Source organism: Temnothorax americanus, unplaced genomic scaffold (assembly GCF_048541705.1).
Source record: "Temnothorax americanus isolate GAGA-0224 unplaced genomic scaffold, ASM4854170v1 Scaffold15, whole genome shotgun sequence".
In the NCBI taxonomy this organism is placed as follows: Eukaryota; Metazoa; Arthropoda; class Insecta; order Hymenoptera; family Formicidae; genus Temnothorax; species Temnothorax americanus.
The window spans coordinates 2,073,232-2,095,182 of NW_027509286.1; the positions used below are offsets into that span (position 1 = coordinate 2,073,232).

Genomic DNA, 21,951 nt, shown 5'->3' on the forward strand with positions numbered 1-21,951 from the left:
GAAATCAATCAATTAACTCATGGAGCGCGCACGCAGCGCTCTAAAGTTCCTTACAGAATCGTCAAAGAATTAGGTGCTCGCGTGATTATGGTCTTAAAATAATCCTGAGACATTGTACTTTAAGAAAATATTACAATTCGATTTTAGTGCTAGCTGCAAAGGGTTGAAATCAATTACTCATGGAGCGCGCACGCAGCGCTCTAAAGTTCCTTACAGAATCGTCAAAGAATTAGGTGCTCGCGTGATTATGGTCTTAAAATAATCCTGAGACATTGTACTTTAAAAAAATATTACAATTCGAATTTAGTGCTAGCTGTATAGCGTTGAAATTAATTAATTTATCCATGGAGCGTGCGCGCAGCGCTCTAAAGTTCCTTACAGAATCGTCAAAGAATTAGGTGCTCGCGTGATTATGGTCTTAAAATAATCCTGAGACATTGTACTTTAAGAAAATATTACGATTCGAATTTAGTGCTAGCAGCAAAAGGTTGAAATCAATTAATTAACTCATTAGCGCGCGCGCAGCACTCTTCAATTCGTTACTGCATCGTCAAGGAATTAGGTGCTCGCGTGTTTTTGGTCCCAAAATAATTCTAAGACATTGTACTTTAAGAAAATATTACAATTCGAATTTAGTGCTAGCTGCAAAAGGTTGAAATCAATTAGTTAACTCATGGAGCGCGCGCGGAGCGCCCTATAACTCGTTACAGAATCGTCAAGGAATTAGGTGCTCGCGTGTTTTTGGTCCCAAAATAATCCTAAGACATTGTACTTTAAGAAAGTATCACTATTCGAATTTAGTGCTAGCTGCAAAAAGTTGAAATCAATTAATTCACTCATGGAGCGCGCGCGCAGCACTCTTCAATTCGTTACTGCATCGTCAAAGAATTAGGTGCTCGCGTGTTTTTGGTCCCAAAATAATCCTAAGACATTGTACTTTAAGAAAATATTACAATTCGAATTTAGTGCTAGCTGTATAGCGTTGAAATTAATTAATTTATCCATGGAGCGCGCGCGCCGCGCTCTATAATTCGTTACAGAATCGTCAAAGAATTAGGTGCTCGCGTGATTATGGTCTTAAAATAATCCTGAGATATTGTACTTTAAGAAAATATTACAATTCGAATTTAGTGCTAGCTGTATAACGTTTAAATTAATTAATTTATCCATGGAGCGCGCGCGCAGCGCTCTAAAGTTCCTTACAGAATCGTCAAAGAATTAGGTGCTCGCGTGATTATGGTCTTAAAATAATCCTGAGACATTGTACTTTAAGAAAATATCACGATTTGAATTTAGTGCTGGCTGTATAGCGTTTAAATTAATTAGTTTATCCGCGAAGCGCGCGCTGTATTGATTAATTAATTAATTTCAACACTAAGCTGCTAACACTAAATTCGAATCGTGATATTCTTTTAAAGTACAATGTCTGAGAATTATTTTAATATTATAATTATGCGAGCAACTAATTCGTAGACGATCAGATGACGGAACTTAGTGCTCAGCGCCAACGGCTGGTCTAAGTTAATTATTGTAATTGTTTTACTGTTAGCAATGAACTCAGATTTGGGAAATATATGTTTTCGATCATTTTAGTAACGAATATATTCATGCAGCAATCTTTTTAAGTGTTAGTGTCGACCGCGACGGTTCTGTGTTCAATATATAATGGTATATTTAAATAAATGTTATAATCTGTCAACATTTTATCTTTTTTTTAGAGCACTTAATTAGCACTTAATTAGCACTAAATTATAGTGTACTTATCTTCTCTGTAGGACCATTTTCTGATATGGGGGGGTCCAGCTTTATGGCAAGCTGGACCCCCCATTTTTTACGCGATTTCCTGCTAAACGGTTCGAGCACCAAAATTCGGACTAGGGCACTTAATTAGCACCTAAATAGCACTAAATTTTTGACCTAGTGCGAACTTGATTTGCGCTGGTGGGGGGTCCAGCTTAATAGAGGTTCCTCCAGCGCCGATTCAAAGATACGGACGCGGCGAAATCGGGTCAGGGGTCCTCGACGAGGCCTCCCCACGGACATAAATGAGGTTCCTTCTTTCGATACCCGACGACACGACGTAACTTTGACCGGCGATTTCGCACGTCGGCGACGCCTCTCGTCAAAGCTTCAATCGAGAGAGCGAATTTGCGCGTCACACGGTAATGCTTTGAAAAACGCGACGTTGATCTTCAAAATAGAAACTCCAGAAGCATCTTTCCAGCGATATTGATTATGCGATAAAAAGTGACTCGGTATACATAAATGTATCGTGTAAAAAAGAAGTCGAACGTTTTTTAAATAAATATATATTGAAGTAGAACATTATAATAATAATTGTAGCAGTAATTATTAATTATTGTCACAATTAGTTTACTGAAGTATACATATATAACATTAATTTAAATTAATGTAATCTTCATTTACTCAATAACAGCTAGTTTTTCGAATAATTGGATAATGTGTATTTCGATAATCAATCCGCGCATATTATCGGATATTAAAGTGGATATTATAAAAAATCCTATAATTTCTTCTATTTTTTTGTTTCTTTCATGCGTTTTACAATCAATGATCACAGCGAAAGAAGGAATATTTATTTATAGACATAGTGTATTTAGTTTAGGCGTACAAAAAACCGATGAGAATAATTTGCCCTTGCAGCGTTATACATATTTCTATTATGATTATTATCTCTTAGAAAAGTTTAGCAGCTGGTCGGTACTTGAGTTCTCGCAAAGAAAGTGGCAAAGCCCTCTGGTAAAGGGTCGAGTGGATCTCGACCATGCCCGATTCTCAAACGCTTGATAACTATTTTTCGAATTGGTCGGACGATTGTTAGACGCGCGCGCTCGAATCGTATTTTCTGTAGAAACGCAATTGCATGGGTCGTACATTTATTTTACAGCTCGCTAATTGAATATGAGCAAAAAGATAAAAAAAAAAAAAAGCAATGAAAAAGCAAGGGAACGAAATCGAGGAGAAAGATAAAAAATAATTTTAAAAAATTAGTAAAGTAACGAGTTTTTCTGCTGCTCTCGTAGAGTTACACAATCACGATACTGCACGGTAAACGGCAGCGGAAAAGTACAGTAATGTTTCATATTCAGAAAGAGCATATTTCTGTAGCTGAGAACCGTGTTTAGAACAACACGGTCGAATAAACGCGACACACGACGAGCGGTGTGCAATGCGCGGGATATAATATAACAGTCCCTATAAAATATACCGCGAAGTTGTCGGCATGTCCGTCGTCTATTCTCGTCCGCGGCAGTTGGGATATCAGGCCGCTTTATCTCGTTGCGCGGCCGGAAAGAAGAAAACGTGCGCGACAAAGAGAGAGTTACCTTATTATTTATTACTACATAAAAGGTCGCGTACGCGGTGACAAGCGCTGTGCATTTCACCTCGGATAGAAAATTTTATTTCCAGATGCGAGAAAAAGAGAAAGAGATAGATCTCTTTCCGCGAGAAAGCTTTTTTTGCTTCCTCATAGAGGAAGCTGTTTTCGTAAAAAAAAATTTTTTTAGTTGCTTTTGCCAATGTGTTCAGAATGTTCTAAAACGTCGAAAAATCGCTATTTATGTGTGTATGTGTATATGTATGTGCCAAATTTACCGAAATTTCTATAACTCCAGAACTAATTAACCAAATCTTAACGAATTGTATATGAAATAGGGGTAGAATTTTCCGGGTACTATAGAGTGTATAGTTTTTCGTTATCTATTTTTTGAAAATCAATTTTTTTTAATTTTTTTACTCAAGAATTAGAAAAATAAAAAATAAAAAAACGGTTTCCAGAAAATCGGTAACAAAAAACTATACACTCTGTAGTACTCCCCGGAAAATTCTACCCCTATTTCATATACAATTCGTTAAGATTTGGTTAATTAGTTCTGGAGTTATAGAAATTTCGTTAAATTTGGCACATACACACATCAGAGTTGAGAGACCTGTATGTAAGACCGTGATCTTAAGACATGCATCACTTCCTCTATGAGGAAACCAAGTGCAAATTTCTATTTTTTCAATTTTACGACGTAGGATTCTATAGAGATTTGGACAGTGTTTTATATGCTATCTTTTTTTACCTTCTTTATTTTATTATTCTCTTTAGACGTGTAACTCAACATTTGCTACGTTTAAACAGAGCATTGGAAAAGCTCTCTGTTATCGATAATTTTGGACCTTAACTCTTATATTGAAAGGAAGAAAGTTTATGTAATGTAGCAATAGCTTTACATTTACCGACTTTGAACAGCTGCAACGTAAAAGATTCGTTATAAGCTTCAATGGAAACGTAGTTATGTAAATCACATTGGACACAACACTGCCATGTGCGCGTAAGCTACTAATCGAATCGTTTTTCGATCACTATTTGCAAATAATCGACGCGGCAGCTTGTAGTTCGTTATACTTGTGGCACTTCAATTTACTCCTTCATTCGATCCATTGCAAAAATTTTATTTCCACGATTCTCGCCGCTTCCCCCAAATGCCTCGATTGAAGTGAAATATTTGTTCACGAATCGACAATGTGTTCGTTCGATGTACGACTCTTTGGATTAAAAAATTCATTTTTTGTTTAGGTAAAGAAAATAAGATGGCAAAATTTTAGATAAAAGTGACCTGCTTGTAAAAAGATCTATAAGTTCTCGTTAAATAATATTTTCGATCAAAGATAGGTCGATCGATCAAATATCAATTTGTATTGGTAAAAATTATTTTTGTAATTTTGTGAATACACATTAGTTATATAAACAGCTTTTTCTATAAATATTTACAAATTAAAAAATTACTATAATGATCATAATTCCTTGAATGTGTGTGTGTGTGATAAATAATTAATATTTAAAAAATATAGAAATATATATATTTTTGTTATTATTAATTTTAATTTTTACTAAAATTCAAAGTATATAGGTTTTTAATGGAAAATCCATACGAATAAACCGAGTTAATTAAGAACCAGCGCGGTAAATGATGCGCGAAAGTTTTATTTATATATTTTTATTTTACATATATTTTCCAATCTTTGACTGCGTGCCAACTAGATTTGTCAGACTTGAAACACAGCTCCGGTTGGAGTAGTAAAATTCCCCTCCCTACACCTAATTAAATCGATTCGATTTAATTTTTGATGCTATATATGCATGCTATATATGCATCTAAAAAACTGTAAAGAAATCATTGCGAAAAATATTACCTCAGCCAGGGTTTGAACCTGGAACTTCCTTTTAATTTAATTTTTACTATTTAATTTTTATTATTTAATTTTATAGTTTATTTAAAGCTTTGCAAGCTAGATTGCTTTGTAGCCGGGACGATAAAAGAGCGAAACTTTTCTCACCCGTTCGAAAAGTATGGACGTGAATCAAAGATCTCGTCGAAATGCAAGCGTTTCAAGTAAATTCGCTTTCAACAAGTGGTTCGGGCCATTAGTCGCACTCAAAGCTCGCGAATATCGATAGCTCGCGTCCGCTGAGAAGCGAACGCTTCGTTAAACCGAGTTACCATCGTTGTTTCTCACGATCGGGAAAATAATTCATAGATCTTAACTTATATAGTTTACACAAGAATTCCTGGGAGAGTCTTTAGTCATGCTGTATCACAAATTTTAAGTTAACTCTCCTTCGCGTAAAAACTTGTTAAAATTCATCACTCGTCATGAATCTTAAAACTCCAGAAATAGATATCTTGATAATTAAGATTTCATAATTAGATTTATATAAAGGAAAGGTCCTAGTTAGAATCAATAAAAATGAAACATTTTATGGTTCTGATTCTATTGTCCATCTGATGTTCACTTGATATTTAATTTGCCAACGTTACTTAAATATTAAGCATAAATAATGCAGAAGTATTGCTACCTCGGCATTGAAACAACTCGGAAACCACTGTATCTTTTTAGTTTCTTTTCTATGATTAAAGAAATATCCAACGATCTCGGGCATTATATACATATACAAATACAGGATTTCTTTGAAAAAATGCTGCTACACGTTTCCGGCAAAGTAAAAGCATTTCAGAAAAAAAGAAAGGAAAATGCTAATACTAACTGCTTATATCGCTGATTATAAAACGAAAACTGAAAACTATTTTATAATTAGGAAACGCTCCGAGTTTCGATAATTATAAAAACGCAGGTTTTGATGGAAGATATCGATCGACCGCACATGCAACTCGTTCTCGAGTTTAATTATTTTCGCGCGCATGCGAGTCGCGCACAACTTTCTGTTCGTTTACAGGCGCGCGCGATGTCAATAGCTGGCGCCGTCAACCTTCGTGGTTGAAAGCCATTAATTTTAAAGCCACGTCGGAATGCTTATCGGACGAGCAAGCCGAAGTGGGAAGGAGGAGTTGGACAGGTAGGTATGAAACAGACAGACCGGTAGCGGCATTCACGTTCGCGATGCGAACGAACGGTTCGGTTTAGAAGCAGTTAGACAATCGTTTGGAAAACGAAGTAGCGATTCCGTTAATAATAGACACGGAGCTGTGCTTCGACCTGTCGCCTGGCTAACAAATTTTTATTGTAAACATTCAGGCCAAACAAAGACATTTTAGTAGCACATTTAAAGAGTTTAATGTTCATTATTTTTTTTTTTTAAGTGGTAATTATATATATATATTGGCAAGTTTTTTATTTTCCACATTAAAGCTTAGAGACGAATAAAATTACTATAAAATAAAATACAATAAAACGACTTTTACACACACCTATCAAGTCTAATGAAAACTGCACAGTCGCGAGCAATTCTCTAAATTGAAATCTCGGAACTCGCTCGACAGCTTCCTTGCATATCCCAGTGCATATTTCATGCGCGCATCCGTTACGACTCGTCGCATCTCGGTTCGTGTTCAACGATGTGTGAGCACTGCGCGTAAAATTTTTCTCCGCAATCCAATCGAAGTCAAGAAATTCACGCGCGAATCGACCGATGTCAATTTCGTTACACGTAGACACGTTGCACATGGGATTTAATCCCGAAGACGCTGCTTTACGACTTGTGTCCCAGATATGTGCGGAAAATATAGCGGATAATTTTCTTTAATATTTACCAAATAAACGCAAAAGTGATCAATAAGCTCGATCACTCGGTTACACACGAGATAATGATGATTACCGTTGCGAATGTATTTTGCGGCGACTGATTTAGCTCGAATGCCGTTATAAATCTTTGATGAAGATATGGTGTGAGAAAAGGGCAAATATATAGATAGGAATGAGATAACAGATTGCGAATAATATGAGATGTTTTTCTAGAATTGCTTTAATTCCTAAACAAATTAATTTTCTAATTGCAACTTTGCTAATTGTAAGTCTTAACAAAGCGTCTAGAGTTATTAGTTCACGCGAACTAATATTTGGTTTGTTTACATTGACAAATTGTTTCCTTAAAATGTTTTCTTAAATGCAATATTATTAAATTCTTCCCTGATCAAATTTGACTAATTAATAAAAGTGAGTTTATAAATATTGACACAGTAATTTAAGTTTTTAAATTCGTACAATTTATTTTCTCAGTCATGTTGAAACTTACCTTTCAATGCAGAATATTCTGTGCGGAAAACTGAATCTGTAAGCAAAAGAAAATAAATTGTTAGAAATATTAGAAAGTTATTAAAACTTATATACATATATTATCCAAATATATATAATTATATTTATTATGTATATATTATATAAATCATCTTTGACCATTCAATATCTTCTTTTATTTAGCTTATAATTTATAATATCTTGTAACTCATAATCCTGGTAAAATAAAGTAAAAAGAATCTTAATGCATTTAATTTAACAGATTTATCATTTTTTATCATTTTTCGATCAATGACATTTTATTCAATGACAGTACAGATCATACACGAAATACAGTAGCATTAAAGATAAGAATAAAGAAAGCGAGAAAGATGTTGTCCAGATTACACAGTAGGATTACATCTAGGTTACTTATTTTGTCGGGCCAGGCTGGTTGTAAAAATGTCGGAAGAAGCAGTGCTCTTCTAAGCCCTCGAAAGGTTGAGCTCGCGGATCAAGTGGAAAGAAACTGTCTCGCGATTTGCTGGTAAAACAATGTTCTGCTTTATATCTCCGAGAATGGACAGGGGCGATCGCGCACAGGTTGATTTTCGTGAGTGGGTTCTTCGAGAACGTCTTGAACATATTGAGCGTGAAACGTTCCTTTTTCAGACGAATTACGCGAACAAGGTTGAATAATGTTGTTGTCAGGTGCTGTCATTGTCATAAAATGAATTCTTCCTTTCTAACTTACTCCCCGTTTTCATATTTATGTCTAGAAATTTAATATTTTTCATTGATTCTCTCTCTCAGAGTAACTCGATTTTTTGTGTACATACACCATATGAATTGCGCTTTTTCAATAAATTTGAGAGCGATTTTTTAAATGGATACTTGGTTAAATATTATTTTCACAATGTTTTAACATGCGATATTACATATCTTGATCATAAAGCGTTAAAATAAATTTCATCGTTTAAATAAAATTTGTTATTATTTTAAATTAATTGGAATTGTCAGATCTATCGAGGTCTCTGAAATTTTTCTCCAAAATCTTTCTGTTAGCGATTTATAACGTTCTAATTTTGTTTCCCCATGTACCGCTTGCAAACGTTTAACGATAAGTGTGGAGAGGTGTGCGTAGGAGTTTCGGTAAATCAATACATTATATAAAAGAAAAACTCATCAAGTGTATGACGTAAATTGTAATTATGAGCAATCATAACAGCGTTAATGAAAACGTTTTGCACGTGTAATCTGAAATTTCACGACAGTCTTACGTGAAGGGAGAAACTCATTTTGAATCACTCGCCAGGCGAGGTCTTATAATTGCGTCTCGACAATTCAATCTAAATTAGCAGACGTCATAAACATTCTGGGAACTGCCGTTACTGGCAGCTTGCATTTGCCACGGAAATGAGATAAAAATTCTTTCACCGATAAAAAAACGGCTCGCGATCTAATAACAATGTAATTGCCATGATATTTCCCTTTGGTAGAATAAATTCTGCGAAGGGTATAAAATATTGTCATATTAAAATTAGATATTTCTTATAAATTGCATATATATTCTTCGAGTTGAGAGCATAAGCGTGTACTTTTAAAGGACTCTAATATGAGAGCGCTTTATAATTTCTTGGTGGATAAACCAGACTTAGGCGCTCCGGTACATGATTATTCAATCTATATTTATTTCTGCGGTCGTGACGCAGAAACACATATTTCGTTAAAATTATATTTTTGTTCAGAAATAAATTTCAAAAAATAATGTTTGTACAATGACGTTTTATAAACGTAATATTAGATATGTTTTTTTTTTCATTTATGCAGTTTAAAGTTATATTTTTAACACAGTAATGTACGTATTATATACGTAATAATTTCTGCTCTCCGTTATACTCGTATATTCGTAATTCTGCCGTACATACTCTCGAATGTCATCGATTAATCAGCGATAACGTTCAATTAACGCCGCACCCTCGTTTCCTCGCCACGGTTTTCTCACATCGATTAGTATGGCAGCCCTGCCTATCAAGTTAGCAGAGCGTTAACCTTGCATCTCGCTTAAATTGCGCTTTTATATATTGACACTTTTTCGCTGATGCTTAATTACTGTTATCAACGAGCGGAGAACGGGCGCGCTTCTCCGAGTATCAATGTTTGCGCGTAAATGTATACTCTGATATTTAATGGCGCTTAATGTAGCACATGCAGAATGATCTTATCTTAAATTATTCCGTGCGTGTTACGTCACCAATCTTAGTCTATCCCAGATAACATGGATGGACTGCTGCGCATCACGTACGAAAAGTTCTCCGGCCTCTTGGCCGGTCGATTTTGCGGCATCAACAAAAAAAATATATATATGTGTATATATGTGTGTGTGACGTTGTTTGAGCAAATATTTAAAGACTCATACAGCACAATACACCATCTCGATACCAACAAGCTGTGGAACGTATCAAAATTCTTCGCTCATTTGCTGTTTACAGGCCTTCATCACGAAAAAATTTATCGCGAAACGCGTGTTCTTTGGGTCATCTCTATTTCCTAGAGATGTTCCGACAAACATTCATTTTTCGATCGATTTTTTCGGGAAAAAGGCCGGTTCGGAATCGAACCACGGATCTTATCATTACTAGTCATTCGCGCATGCATCCCTAACGTGTCTTCTTTGATCGCTGGGCCACCTTGGCCCGCGATTTAAACTAGTAACGATTAACTTTGTAATTTCTTTTTTTTTTTCAACCGTAATACGTAAAAGTTATCAAATTTATAATAATTTTTACTGTTTATATTTTAAAGACAGCTACATAGAAATATGGACCTCATGTTTTCGAGAATATCATTTCAATTAACCAACAGTGAGAACTTCATTACATCGTTTGTTATAGACGGATTCTATTATGCTTTCATGCTTGACACGCGCATATTGAAACTGTGGATGTAAATCAATAAGCTTCGTTTACATACGCGATTACTAGTGCTATTCTCTTTCACACGCGAGCGTAGCGCATATCTGTTTGAATTACAAAAAAGAAGTCCGAACAATTAACCGATAAACAATAAACGACGAAACTCAATTCGGACACTCTCGTCGGCGGCGTTTTTTTTCCATCTCACAGAGGAGAGGGTTAAAAGGCGCTATTGATTTTCTCTCGTGGACTCGCTGTTGCCAAGTTCGTACTATAAGTTCGCATCGCATCGCGCGCGAGTTTTCCGTCATTGTGTATCGCACGGTTATAACCGACATGTATCGCGTAAAAGTGAGAGATAGAGAGAAAGAGCTAGGGTCGAAAAAAGGAGAAGAGGAGGTACAGAGACTTCCGTCACGGCTGGCTGTCGAAGAAGAGACGGAATCGCGCGACATGACAAGGAGGTATTTAACCGATGTGGTATAGGTGTGGCATTCGACGTATGTCTCGGCTCGTGGCTGTGATTATGTCTTCCACGACGCGCGAGGCAGGCTCTATATATAGTACTCTATATAGGTATAGTACGAAATGGTAATACGAAAATTTAATGGACCAGTGATTGCGCTTCAATGCGTCATCGGCTTATCCGCCGTAATTTCGCAGCATGCATGCGCTTCCGCACACTCTCCAAGATCCCCTTCGATCGACGTCTTATTATTCGCCTCGATCGAGATCCTTTTGATCACTTGATCACCGGGGTGCCAGTTTGCTTGTACAGTCCGTTTGCACAATATGTAATTTGAGGCGGACCAATCCCGCTGATTGCGGTGATGAACATTCGAGCCGACGTTCGACTGATTGAATTTCCGCGATTCCCTGTTTTTAAACGCATCGAAGAACGCATTGCGTTCTGAAAAATGCATTTGAGAATCTTATTGCAGGAGAATTTTAAATGTCAAGCATATTTTGAGATCCGTAGATCTAAATACGACAAAAGATCCCAGCTTAGAAAAGAACAGATTGTGTTTAACATAATAGTTAAGAATATAAGGTCTATATAATTTAATACAATAAAATAAAAGGTAAATGAGAACAAATGCCGGTGGTGAAAAGAAAATAAATTATATATTATACTAGACACTACAGACGCGCGCTCTTCGCGCGCGCTATTTAGCTTTAACATTATGCTATTACTATTACACTATTAACCCTTGATACACACAACTGTCAAAATATACAATGACAGCTGCAAATGAAGTAAGCGCAGCAAGAAAACCAATCGGCATCGCGGAAGTGACAACAATACCTACGACATGCCCTTTTTAAAAGAGGACAAACAAATTGCAAACGATATACGTTTCGGTCTTTGGTTTAGACCCTCTTCAGTGTCGAATAAATAAAACAAGTTAGAAGTATAGATAAGAATAGTCTTCCGTCTGACAAGACTATTCTTATCTATACATTTTTTATTTTATTTATCCAACTGAAGAGGGTCTACTAAACCAAAGACCGAAACGTATGTCGTTTGTAATTTGTTCGTATAATATATAATTTATTTTTATCTGACCACCGGCATTTGTTTTCACTTGATATTTGTTAAATTGATTGTATATCTGGAGAGTTTTATCCTTGTTTTTTTAGGTATAATTGTCAATTTGTTAAAAATTTTTGAGAAAATATAATACGTATATTAACCGCACATTCTTTTATTTATGAATTTCTTAATTAAGTTAGACTAATTCTTCTTGAACAAAAATTTTCATACGGATTAATTTTTAAACGCGCAAGAGCGAGAAACTTTAATTCTTAAATTTTTAAGCACGTACTTTTTCACATCAAATGTTCGCTAAATGTGCAATGAGAAATATTTCTCGATGTCTACCGTTGAAAATTTCACGTTTTTATACAAAATAATTCATTAGATTACTTGCATACTTTTTTGGTAATTAGTAAATCTAATTAGTAAATCTCGTAATACCGCATGTTGTATATGATTCTTTTCTAATAGAAATACATTTAAGCGAGGTCACGGATTATTTTTCGTTAAATTGTGATCATTATTTTACTTTACATGATTCTAAAAAATTAATTGTAAATATGTTCATAATTTAAATATAATCTAGTTATATTAGATTTCAAAACGCTTTCAAATATCAAACAAAATTAATTATTGGCTGCGTTCAGCACAGAAAATAACTTTTTTGAAACTCTTGTAAAATTCGTGAATCTGATCGGATGCTTTTCATTTTGGCCGAAGCTAAGAGTATACACCAATCAAATTTATGAACTTTACAACAATTTCAAAGCAGTTTTCTCTGCTAAACGGAGCTATTATATTAGACAACACCAACGAATTCAAACGAAATGCTGTATGTGTTATGATAACTCGTACATCAAAATTAATTAAAAATGTAAATCCAGATTAGAATATCTAAAGTCATATTTGCTTTAAAAAGCATTAAATATTTCGAAATCATTGTTTCTCGCGAGCGATCGGTTGCGCACTATCATTCGGTCTCTTTTCGAGAAGAAAACTAACAGAGGTATATTAAGCTATCTAAGCCAAATTATCCAGAACACAAAAAATTTTATATGGAATTAATTTGCTATTTTTTGCTTTTAGAAGTACTTTTTAATAGCTGGAGCAAAAAAATTACTTTTAAAAGCAAAAAAATAGCAAATAATTAGCAAATTAATTCCATATAAAATTTTTTGTGTTCTGATAACTTAGATAGCTTAATATATCTCAGCGCCAGTCCGCTCCGCGTGTCCGGTGTCGCAACATTATTATCGTCCGAAATGCGATTATTCCCTATTAACAATTAGTGATTACTGTATATAGCTATACGATTAATTATCTTCTACAATTTACGACTTATAAGCATATCGAGATGATGATTACTTATTGCAAATATTCCCTGCATTTTTTTTATTTGACTTATTATTAGAAGTGATATGGAGATTATAAGCATTATTATCATTATTAAATCACTATTTTATTACAAAATTTGAGTACCAATTACTTTTTTAACAATACTTAGTAACAAATAAATAATACGTAGTAACGAATGAATAATTCAAGTACGAAAATCTTTGTGTGATACAGCGATCGTTTTTTAATAATAATAATGACATAATGATTGATTCGTGTACTTCGTGATATTGAACGTTACACACGCGATATTATTATCGGAAATGCCGTATATAATCCGTTTAACATGCAAATACATTTTTAATCGATATGAATAAATCTTCTTCTTTAAACGTATATATGTATGTAAGATATTTAATATGTGATAATAATTTATTCCTCGAAAATAATTCGAAATGCGAGGTATAGAACATTATAATATATTATAAAACATTAAATACATATACCAGAGTGGCATAACTACCCTTTTGCAAATATTAGTTTGTGTGAACAAAAAAGCAATGCAAAGAGACCTGGGAACCATTCAACGACGGAACAAAGCTGCTGCTATTGTATCGTATTAGTGAGTGTTAATTTATCTTTTAATTTAATTTAAGGTAATGGATATTTGTAAATATGACAAACGCATGTAACATCTCATATAGATTCATTGTCTTGAGATGGATAGACTGGATAGGGATTAACGTAAATATTTAACTCCGAAACATGCATGTATAACAATATGACGATTATGTATAGAAGAATGCACAAATACAAAACTCATAGAATTAGATCTCTTGCTTATCCATTGCATTTCTCATTTACATTGACATATTACAAAATATTTTATAACTAAAGTGTATTTGGTAAAAAAGGACATGCATAATAATATATTAATTTTTGTAAAAGTTAAATTGTCTTCAAATTCTAAATTTAAAAATATCTCTAATGTTTTTTGCTAAACACTATATTCCACAGATAAGATTTCCAGAACACAGTCGACGTCATGAAAGTATAATATATTAATTTTATTAATTTTAAATGCATTATTGTAATTAATTTTAAATTTTTAAATCCATTATTTAGAGAAATAGTAAAGATTATGAGAAAGGAAAATAGTATGTTAGAAATAAAAATATAAAACTGATATTTATGGAATATGAAATTTTTATTTAATTTAATATCTTTTATGATATTTTCATATTTTTCGGACGATGGAAATGGGAACAAGATATTTGTTATTATATTAATAAAGAAATAAATTATTGTTTGCAATATATAATAAACAGGAAAACATTATTACTTATTAAATTTATTACTTGTTTCTTCTTCTTTTTCCATCTTAAATATTTTTTATATAAAATCTAAGAGTTTTGCATTTGATTTTTCTATATCTTTTCAGAGTTAAATATTGCTTGAATTGATAAAAGGGAATACTTGGTGTTTTTTAAAAATATGTACATGTTGCAAGCATAAGTAAAGGAAGCCAAGACACTTCATAAATATTGATTCTAAATTATTTATTAAATAACGCGATACTAATTATTATTCATATTTTCTTTTATAACGTCCAATTTTACTCAAATCTTTCATAGTTCCTTCATCCATATTTATTGACTTTATGTCAATTTATATCGTGATCAGCTTTCTACCTTAATTAATCTTCAGAATACGTTATTAAAGCATTGTAATGGTATGTAGATAGTATTTTGCACATATACAATCATAAATTGATTCGTGACATGAACAGCAATAGCGCAGTTTTATGCTATCCAGCGATTAGTTTAGAGTAGCTCACAAACAGATATATGAAACATTATAGTGTAATTCATGTAATATCGACAGTTTGATAATACATAAATACAGAAATAAAAGAGAGAAAAGGATAACAATTTAATTCTTAATAAAATAGGATAATATAGTTTAACTCTTAATACAAACTTATTATTATAACTGATTGACACCAAAAACACCAAATAACATGCAACTTACATGCAAGTTATAATTCCCTACAACAATACATGTAATGCATTATAACACATGTGTTATAATGCATTTACATTGTTAAGAAGAAATTGTAACTTGCATGCAAGTTGCATGTTACTTGGTGTTTGCTGGGAATATTAAACAGATAAACACACCCTTGAAATAATTCATGGATCTCATATGAAATAAAGATATAAAGAAATCGTGTTCCATGATAGCAATTGCTATATTGTTCATAAATGATACAAGCATATTAAATTGAAGATAGTTATTTTGTTCTTATCTCGTAGAGGAAGAAGTCTTTTTTAATCGATTGGAAGACAGCAGCCTCTTCTGCGAGAACATTAAATTCAATTATTAAGCCGTGTTATAAGTAGATTAAAAGAGAGAAAGAGAGAGACACAGACAGACAATTATCCTTAGGCGTGTCTATATATGGTTTGAGATAAGTATATTGCCGTTCTTTTTGCAGTAGTCATCATCAGATAGAAACGAAACACAATCCGCACATTTAGTGCATATTTCGTTTCATTTCTCACAGTATTGGCATATACTATTCCGTCGCTTTAATGTGGCTGCAAGCTGATGCAGCATGTGAAATCGCGTGATTAGCGTTCGCAGTAAAGATGAGTCACAAGCGGATTTACGGCATAATATTGCATGTAATAAGAATAAGATAAAGGACTGAATTATTTATTTTTTAATTTATATTTGACATATAGATAGAACGGAATAAAGCTAAAGCTTTTTTTATTTATTTTGCTAAATTAAAAGGAAGTAAATGATGCTATATATGTATAAGAAGAATTCGTTTAGTTATGCAAGAACATGGAATATTAATAAAGGCTTCTCCCCAGTGCTCTCGAGAGAAATAATTAATGTAACAAAACATGCATATTTAAAAGTGTGAGTGTATTACGGTGTATCGCGCGATTGTATAAGGAATTTCAACGCTCATATATAATAACGCAATTCTAACCCAAAATATAATTTACCCTCAAGACTTCATTACGATGAAAATATTTTCAGCGAGTTATCGGATAATAACGGATTAAATGATCTATATATGAAAGAGAAAAAGAGAAAAGCGATATTCGCATGTATTTTATTTCCGAGTCGCTTTGTTCGCAATCGTTTTGGTTCGATCTTAATTCGCGAGTTAATCCCAAACGCCGTGTATCAAGATAAAAACATGAATATCTGAAGCTCAGTTTAATAATCTCAAATGGTCAAGGATTTTCATATCTGATGCAGAAAGTAGAGAAATGTCGAGAGATTTAGCTGAACTCTCGCAAAGATAATTGATAACTTGTAATATTTGACTTACTAGACATAGAATGTATTAATAGGCTACTAGATTTTCTCTAATGTTAATTCTCCTGCATCTTCTTTTCTTCTCTCCTATCTCATTTGCAATTTATTTAATAATTTGCATTAAAAATTCGTCTTATTCTCCTTTCACTAGCCATGTTACAAATAAACAGTTTACAGATAAATTCCCGTATGTTTTATACGTAAGTTATAACTCATGTTAGCGCGATAATTGATAAAATACAATGATTCTCGTTAATGCATCGGTGCACAAATAACCAATTATTTTAACGGCTCTATTTACTTTGATAAAAATGATATGTTGGTTATTTTTATCTACAGATTTAAAATATCCATCTGTTTGCGATTAATTTATTGTTTAATTATTGCGTTTTATTTGTTCACATGTGACAGATTTTTATTACAAATATCGTTTTGCATCAGATTTTTAATGCGCAATGCGTTACATTTATAGGAGACGAGAAGGAAGTCAAAATTATATACATATATATATATGTATATCTTCGTATTTTTATCTACTTTTACTTGAAAACGTGATAAAAATTTTTACATGATAAAAACAGTACAAAACTTTCTCATTATAACACAAATTATTCTGTCTGATTATACCAAAAATTATTTCGCACTTCTCGCACATGTGCTATTTTTCTGGGTATTCTATTCTTAAAAACGTGAAACGTTCCGAGAATTTTATGCGCAGGCTGGTAATCGGATGAGGCGATTTGCTACTTTAACTTGCGATCGACTTCTTAATATAATCTATCATATTAACGCCTTGAGAACGTCTCTTAAAAGTGCAGTCCTGTATCGAATGTATACCGTAAAACTTTCTCTAAAACTCACAATTAGCTAATGCGTTTTCAGACTTTCCGAGAAGATTCCATTCTCCGGAGATGCGAGAAAAACTGTCCATTACGGCTGCGAATTTAATTCTGACCAGTTACGGTTTGTTAGCAAAAATACGCTGAGAATAAGTCGGCAATATTGGTTAAAGTAATTCTATTTACGACTACGTTAGATTATCATTTGAATTTACAATATTGCGCTTGTAAAATAAAAGTACTTATAAAAATAAATGTAACGTGGTAGAAAGAATAGACTCTTGCTCTTTCAGGACGACTTTCAAGAGATCTAGTTTCCGTGAAATCGTGTTACACAGACGTTTCAAAAGATACTAGACAGTACTGAAGGTTGTTTTATGAAATGTCGACGGAAATTTTTCTTCTACATATATATCAATAGTGTACAAGAGCAAAATCAGACGCGAAGAAAATTAATGGTCGATGAATTTCAAAGTAAAACAAAAAAAGAGCTGATTATTTTTGTGTAAAAAGGGAAGATTATGATATTATGAAACAAATATAATTTCGCGAAAATATGTATATTTCAAAGACAGTTTTGTGTATCAATCACGATAATTCAGATAATAATTACAAGGATGCAATGAGTAAAATACTTATCAAAGAAGATGAAGTGACAGACGAAACCGCGTGTGAATATATGCTGATGCGTCTATCAAAGTGTGCCGAGAATAAGAAATCCCTATATAAGGGAAGTTTTTATATTCCGTCGCTTTCTCTTCTGTCTTCGGTGCAGAATTTTAAAGCTTTTGTACGTCATAAAAGACGTATGTGCTTTGGTTATCAATCTCGAGCGAAAAGCATAGAGGCACGAGTAAGAAAATATCGCCTGTACGTAATAAAAGTTCTTGAGATATCTCATTAGCCGAAAAAAATATATCAGAGATCTGCGAGAACTGCAAAAAAAATTTATTCGCGGTGTGTTTAGATATTAAAACTATTACTATTCCAAATATTTTTTTCAGGCACCGTCTGATGAGAAAATTTTAATAAATATTTCTTGAATTTTATTATACATATAATCAGCTAATATCAAAATTTAATAACGACAAAGCAAATAACTGTAGTTATTTAAAATTTGTTCTTGAATCAGAAAGATAAAAATTTTGAGAATGTAAAAAAGTAGTTTATAGTTTAGCTTTCTTTCACTTATTTCGAATGTCAAGCTTAAATTATTGTTCAACCAATGTTACAGAGTAAAAGAAGATTTTCTAAATAGCTTTTTGATAAAAATTTGATTTGTAGTTTGTAGTATAATAATTTTTGTAGTTTCTCGAATAACGTAACTCGATTATATAACTTTTTACGGGCGGTAGCAGGTAATCACAAAATTGTTAACAGTATAGTGCAATCTTTAAATGTATTTACTTCTTATCTTTAATAACATCGTCGCGATGCGACGAGCAAATGTCATTTGCCACACGGGATCTTCTCTAATCTTCTTCTTTCAAGCTCGATCGACCATAATCCACAGAGATTTATCGCGGCCAGTCGTTGCAAAAAGCCGAACGCTATCTTTTCTTAAAGGTTAGACATTGCGCGCTGTTGCAGTTAAGGATACTTGCCCTTTTCCTTTGTTCTCTCTAAGAAATCACAGAGCTTTTCCTTTGTCGCGTTTACGTAGAATGGAACAGTATATTTCCTTCTTCTCCATGTTGAAGGTGTTTCGACATCTTCAAAAAAGAATGGAAGCAAGCTATAATTTTTTCCATCGTAAAAGATAGGCCTATATTAGTACGATAAAGAATTTAAGTTTCGTTATCATTACATATCAAAATACATATATAAAATAAATTTGTGCAAAAAAGTAACAGATTGCCTGAACGAAACTCCATCGAAATGATTAAAAATTGACTGCGAGACATAATAGCGTATTGATTTCATTCTATAAATGTATAGCGTTTTAATGCGAGATTCGCTCGAGTTGCCAAATGTTCTCCGATTCCTTCTTCTTTCTTTCTGTTTTTTGTCCCGATCGCATTATCGTTTGCATTTTTATCGAGGAAAACCATAGCAGCCATTCATAGGGTTCGAAGAAACCGGTAGCGGTCATTAATCACTTGTACTTTACGAATTCTTTTTTGCACGAACTATCGATTTAATAAGCGTTTAGCGTGCAATAGCTCATTTTAAGCGGTCAGATGTTACTCTCTTTTTTCTCTTTCATTCTTTCATTCTCTTTTTTACTTTTTAATATTATATAATACCTTATTAAATCATATTGTGATATTATCTTCTTGTATCTTTATTATTATTGAGAAAAAAACACGAGAAAATGTCGTTGTTTTCAAGTAAATAAGTAAAATGGAGTAAAGCTTATTATTATCAATGTATCTAAATATTGTCAGTATAATGATTTCTTTACCTACTTTTTATTTTTTTGTTTTGGAATTTTATATTTTTTACGATACGTTTCCGACGTACAATTTTCGCTAAGCTACATTTTAGACAAAACTCGTCAAAGGAATCGTCCGAGAAATAACGAAGGATATAACGTTTTCGTTGAAACTCGGAACCGCGTAATCGTCTCCTCATGTTTGTGCGCAAGTTTTTCTCTCGAAAATTCCTAGTTTCGCGAAGTTTCTCCTTCACTGTCTTTTAAAATTAAGAGCGGACGGATTTACAAAAGAACGCCGTGCGGTACAAAGTTTATGGATTTATCAGCCAACATATATGCATCGTTCTTTGTTACCGTTTTTACCGTGAAATATATCCAGCCTCGTTTATTTTTCGCACAAGCCGAACACGTGCAAGTCGGAATTATGTTGACGAGTCTCATTATCCGATTACGAGCAGTAATTTCGAAAAAATTGCCTACGGATTGGCCATTAAAACGATATAACGTTCTCGTGGCTACCTAAGAGCACATTATGATTTGGTCAACGAACACAATCGCGACAATCTTTTATCGTTCAACGCTATTAAAATAAACGAACCGAAATTATGACTGACGTTCTTGCTAATATCGTTGCTGAAATGGTCGGATCTATAAAAATCTGTCGCGCAATGACACGAAATTAAGTCATCCGTAAACGCGGTTGACACACAGCGATTAAACCTCTACAAATTGGATACATCGAATGATTATGGAAAAATAAATATAAATATTAATATCGAGAATAACATATATAAAAAGCTCAGCATATTCAACACATATCAAAATCGATCGCCGATATTCAAAGAAACCGAGGTATACAAAAATTTTTTAATATACAGATATTTTGTGCGTGTGTTCAACATAAATTTAGCATAAATTTATATCGCGAAATATGAAAAGTAACCCAGGTAGCGCAGAGTGACGTCAAATAACGTCTTAATAACGTCTTAATGATGTCTCTAGACGTCAATTAGACGTCATTAAGATGTTATTCTGCTACCTGGGTAATACGAGATGTTAATATTAATGAGAGATATGAATTCTGCCAGTCGCCTTCTGCGGTATTAATTATGGCGACGAAATAGTTAACTTTATTTTTTCGTCTTTTTAGATTACGTCGAAGTGACTGCACGTATAAAAAAAGTGCCGCATAATTTTATATAGATGTATGTACTTGTTAATTAATCCATATATGATGTATTCAATTTTTATCTATAGATGATCTTTTCAATTGGGATTAAATTGAAATTCGATCGAAGAGTATTTTTCTATTGTTGCCGAATTAGTTGACAGCAGACGAAGATGCATATCGAAAACGATTCACGCGCGAATTGGTTATTAAGTTAAAATGGGCAACGCGGCAGATCTACATATATGTGGCGATGTACGTTTAATTGAAAACGTTTGAATGTGTGTGGCGTTTTACGAAAGTCGCGAAGAAGTGCTCGCGTCAATAAGGCCTTTCACTCGGCTTAGCGAAGCGGATAAAAAACTTTTTCATTGATGCGTTTTTCTCGCCCGCGACGCACAATGCCTAATCGGACGAAACCTCAATATAGAAACATGTATATTTAGAATGTGCATGAATGTCGAATAATTAAATGATGAAAAGGCATGAGAGAAAACTTCACGAACAATAATATGTAATTAAAGAAACAAGACACGCAGTTTAAGAAAATGATCCAATTTAATTGTTTTTTCGGGAAATGTTACATATAGAGCAAATAAACTTTGAAAACATTTTTTGATTATTTTTATTACCGCGGAAAAATATCAATTTGTTAAAATGTCACATCTTATCGATTTATTAAAAAAAAGTAATGCAAAAGTTATAACAAAAAGCACTTTGTATTGATCGTAAAATAAAAAAAAAATTGGTAAAGCTTTCGCTTTTCAAAAATACTTTCAGGCATTATTGTGTGACGGTATAGCGGTGACGGGTTTCTATCCGCAGAAGGGTAGTTTGTTCACCCACGGGGGAGAACCGGTTTTTTGGCAGCCGGCGTTTTCTCTCATTCACTTTTATCCTCCAGGGCAGCTGTTGAATAA

General features: G+C 33.4%; 1 protein-coding gene across 4 annotated transcripts in view; it reads right to left on the bottom strand.

Moving 5' to 3' along the window:
- LOC143895178 (GTP-binding protein Di-Ras2) overlaps nucleotides 1–21,951 on the bottom strand; it is a 91,523-nt gene that overhangs the window by 59,733 nt on the left and 9,839 nt on the right. For all 4 annotated transcript variants that reach the window (XM_077402138.1, XM_077402137.1, XM_077402140.1 and 1 more), the window contains exons 2-3: nucleotides 19,091–19,198; nucleotides 7,544–7,579 (exon numbers count right to left, since the gene is read on the bottom strand). The gene's annotated coding sequence lies outside the window, so the exon portion shown is untranslated. The remainder of the gene's footprint in view (nucleotides 1–7,543; nucleotides 7,580–19,090; nucleotides 19,199–21,951) is intronic.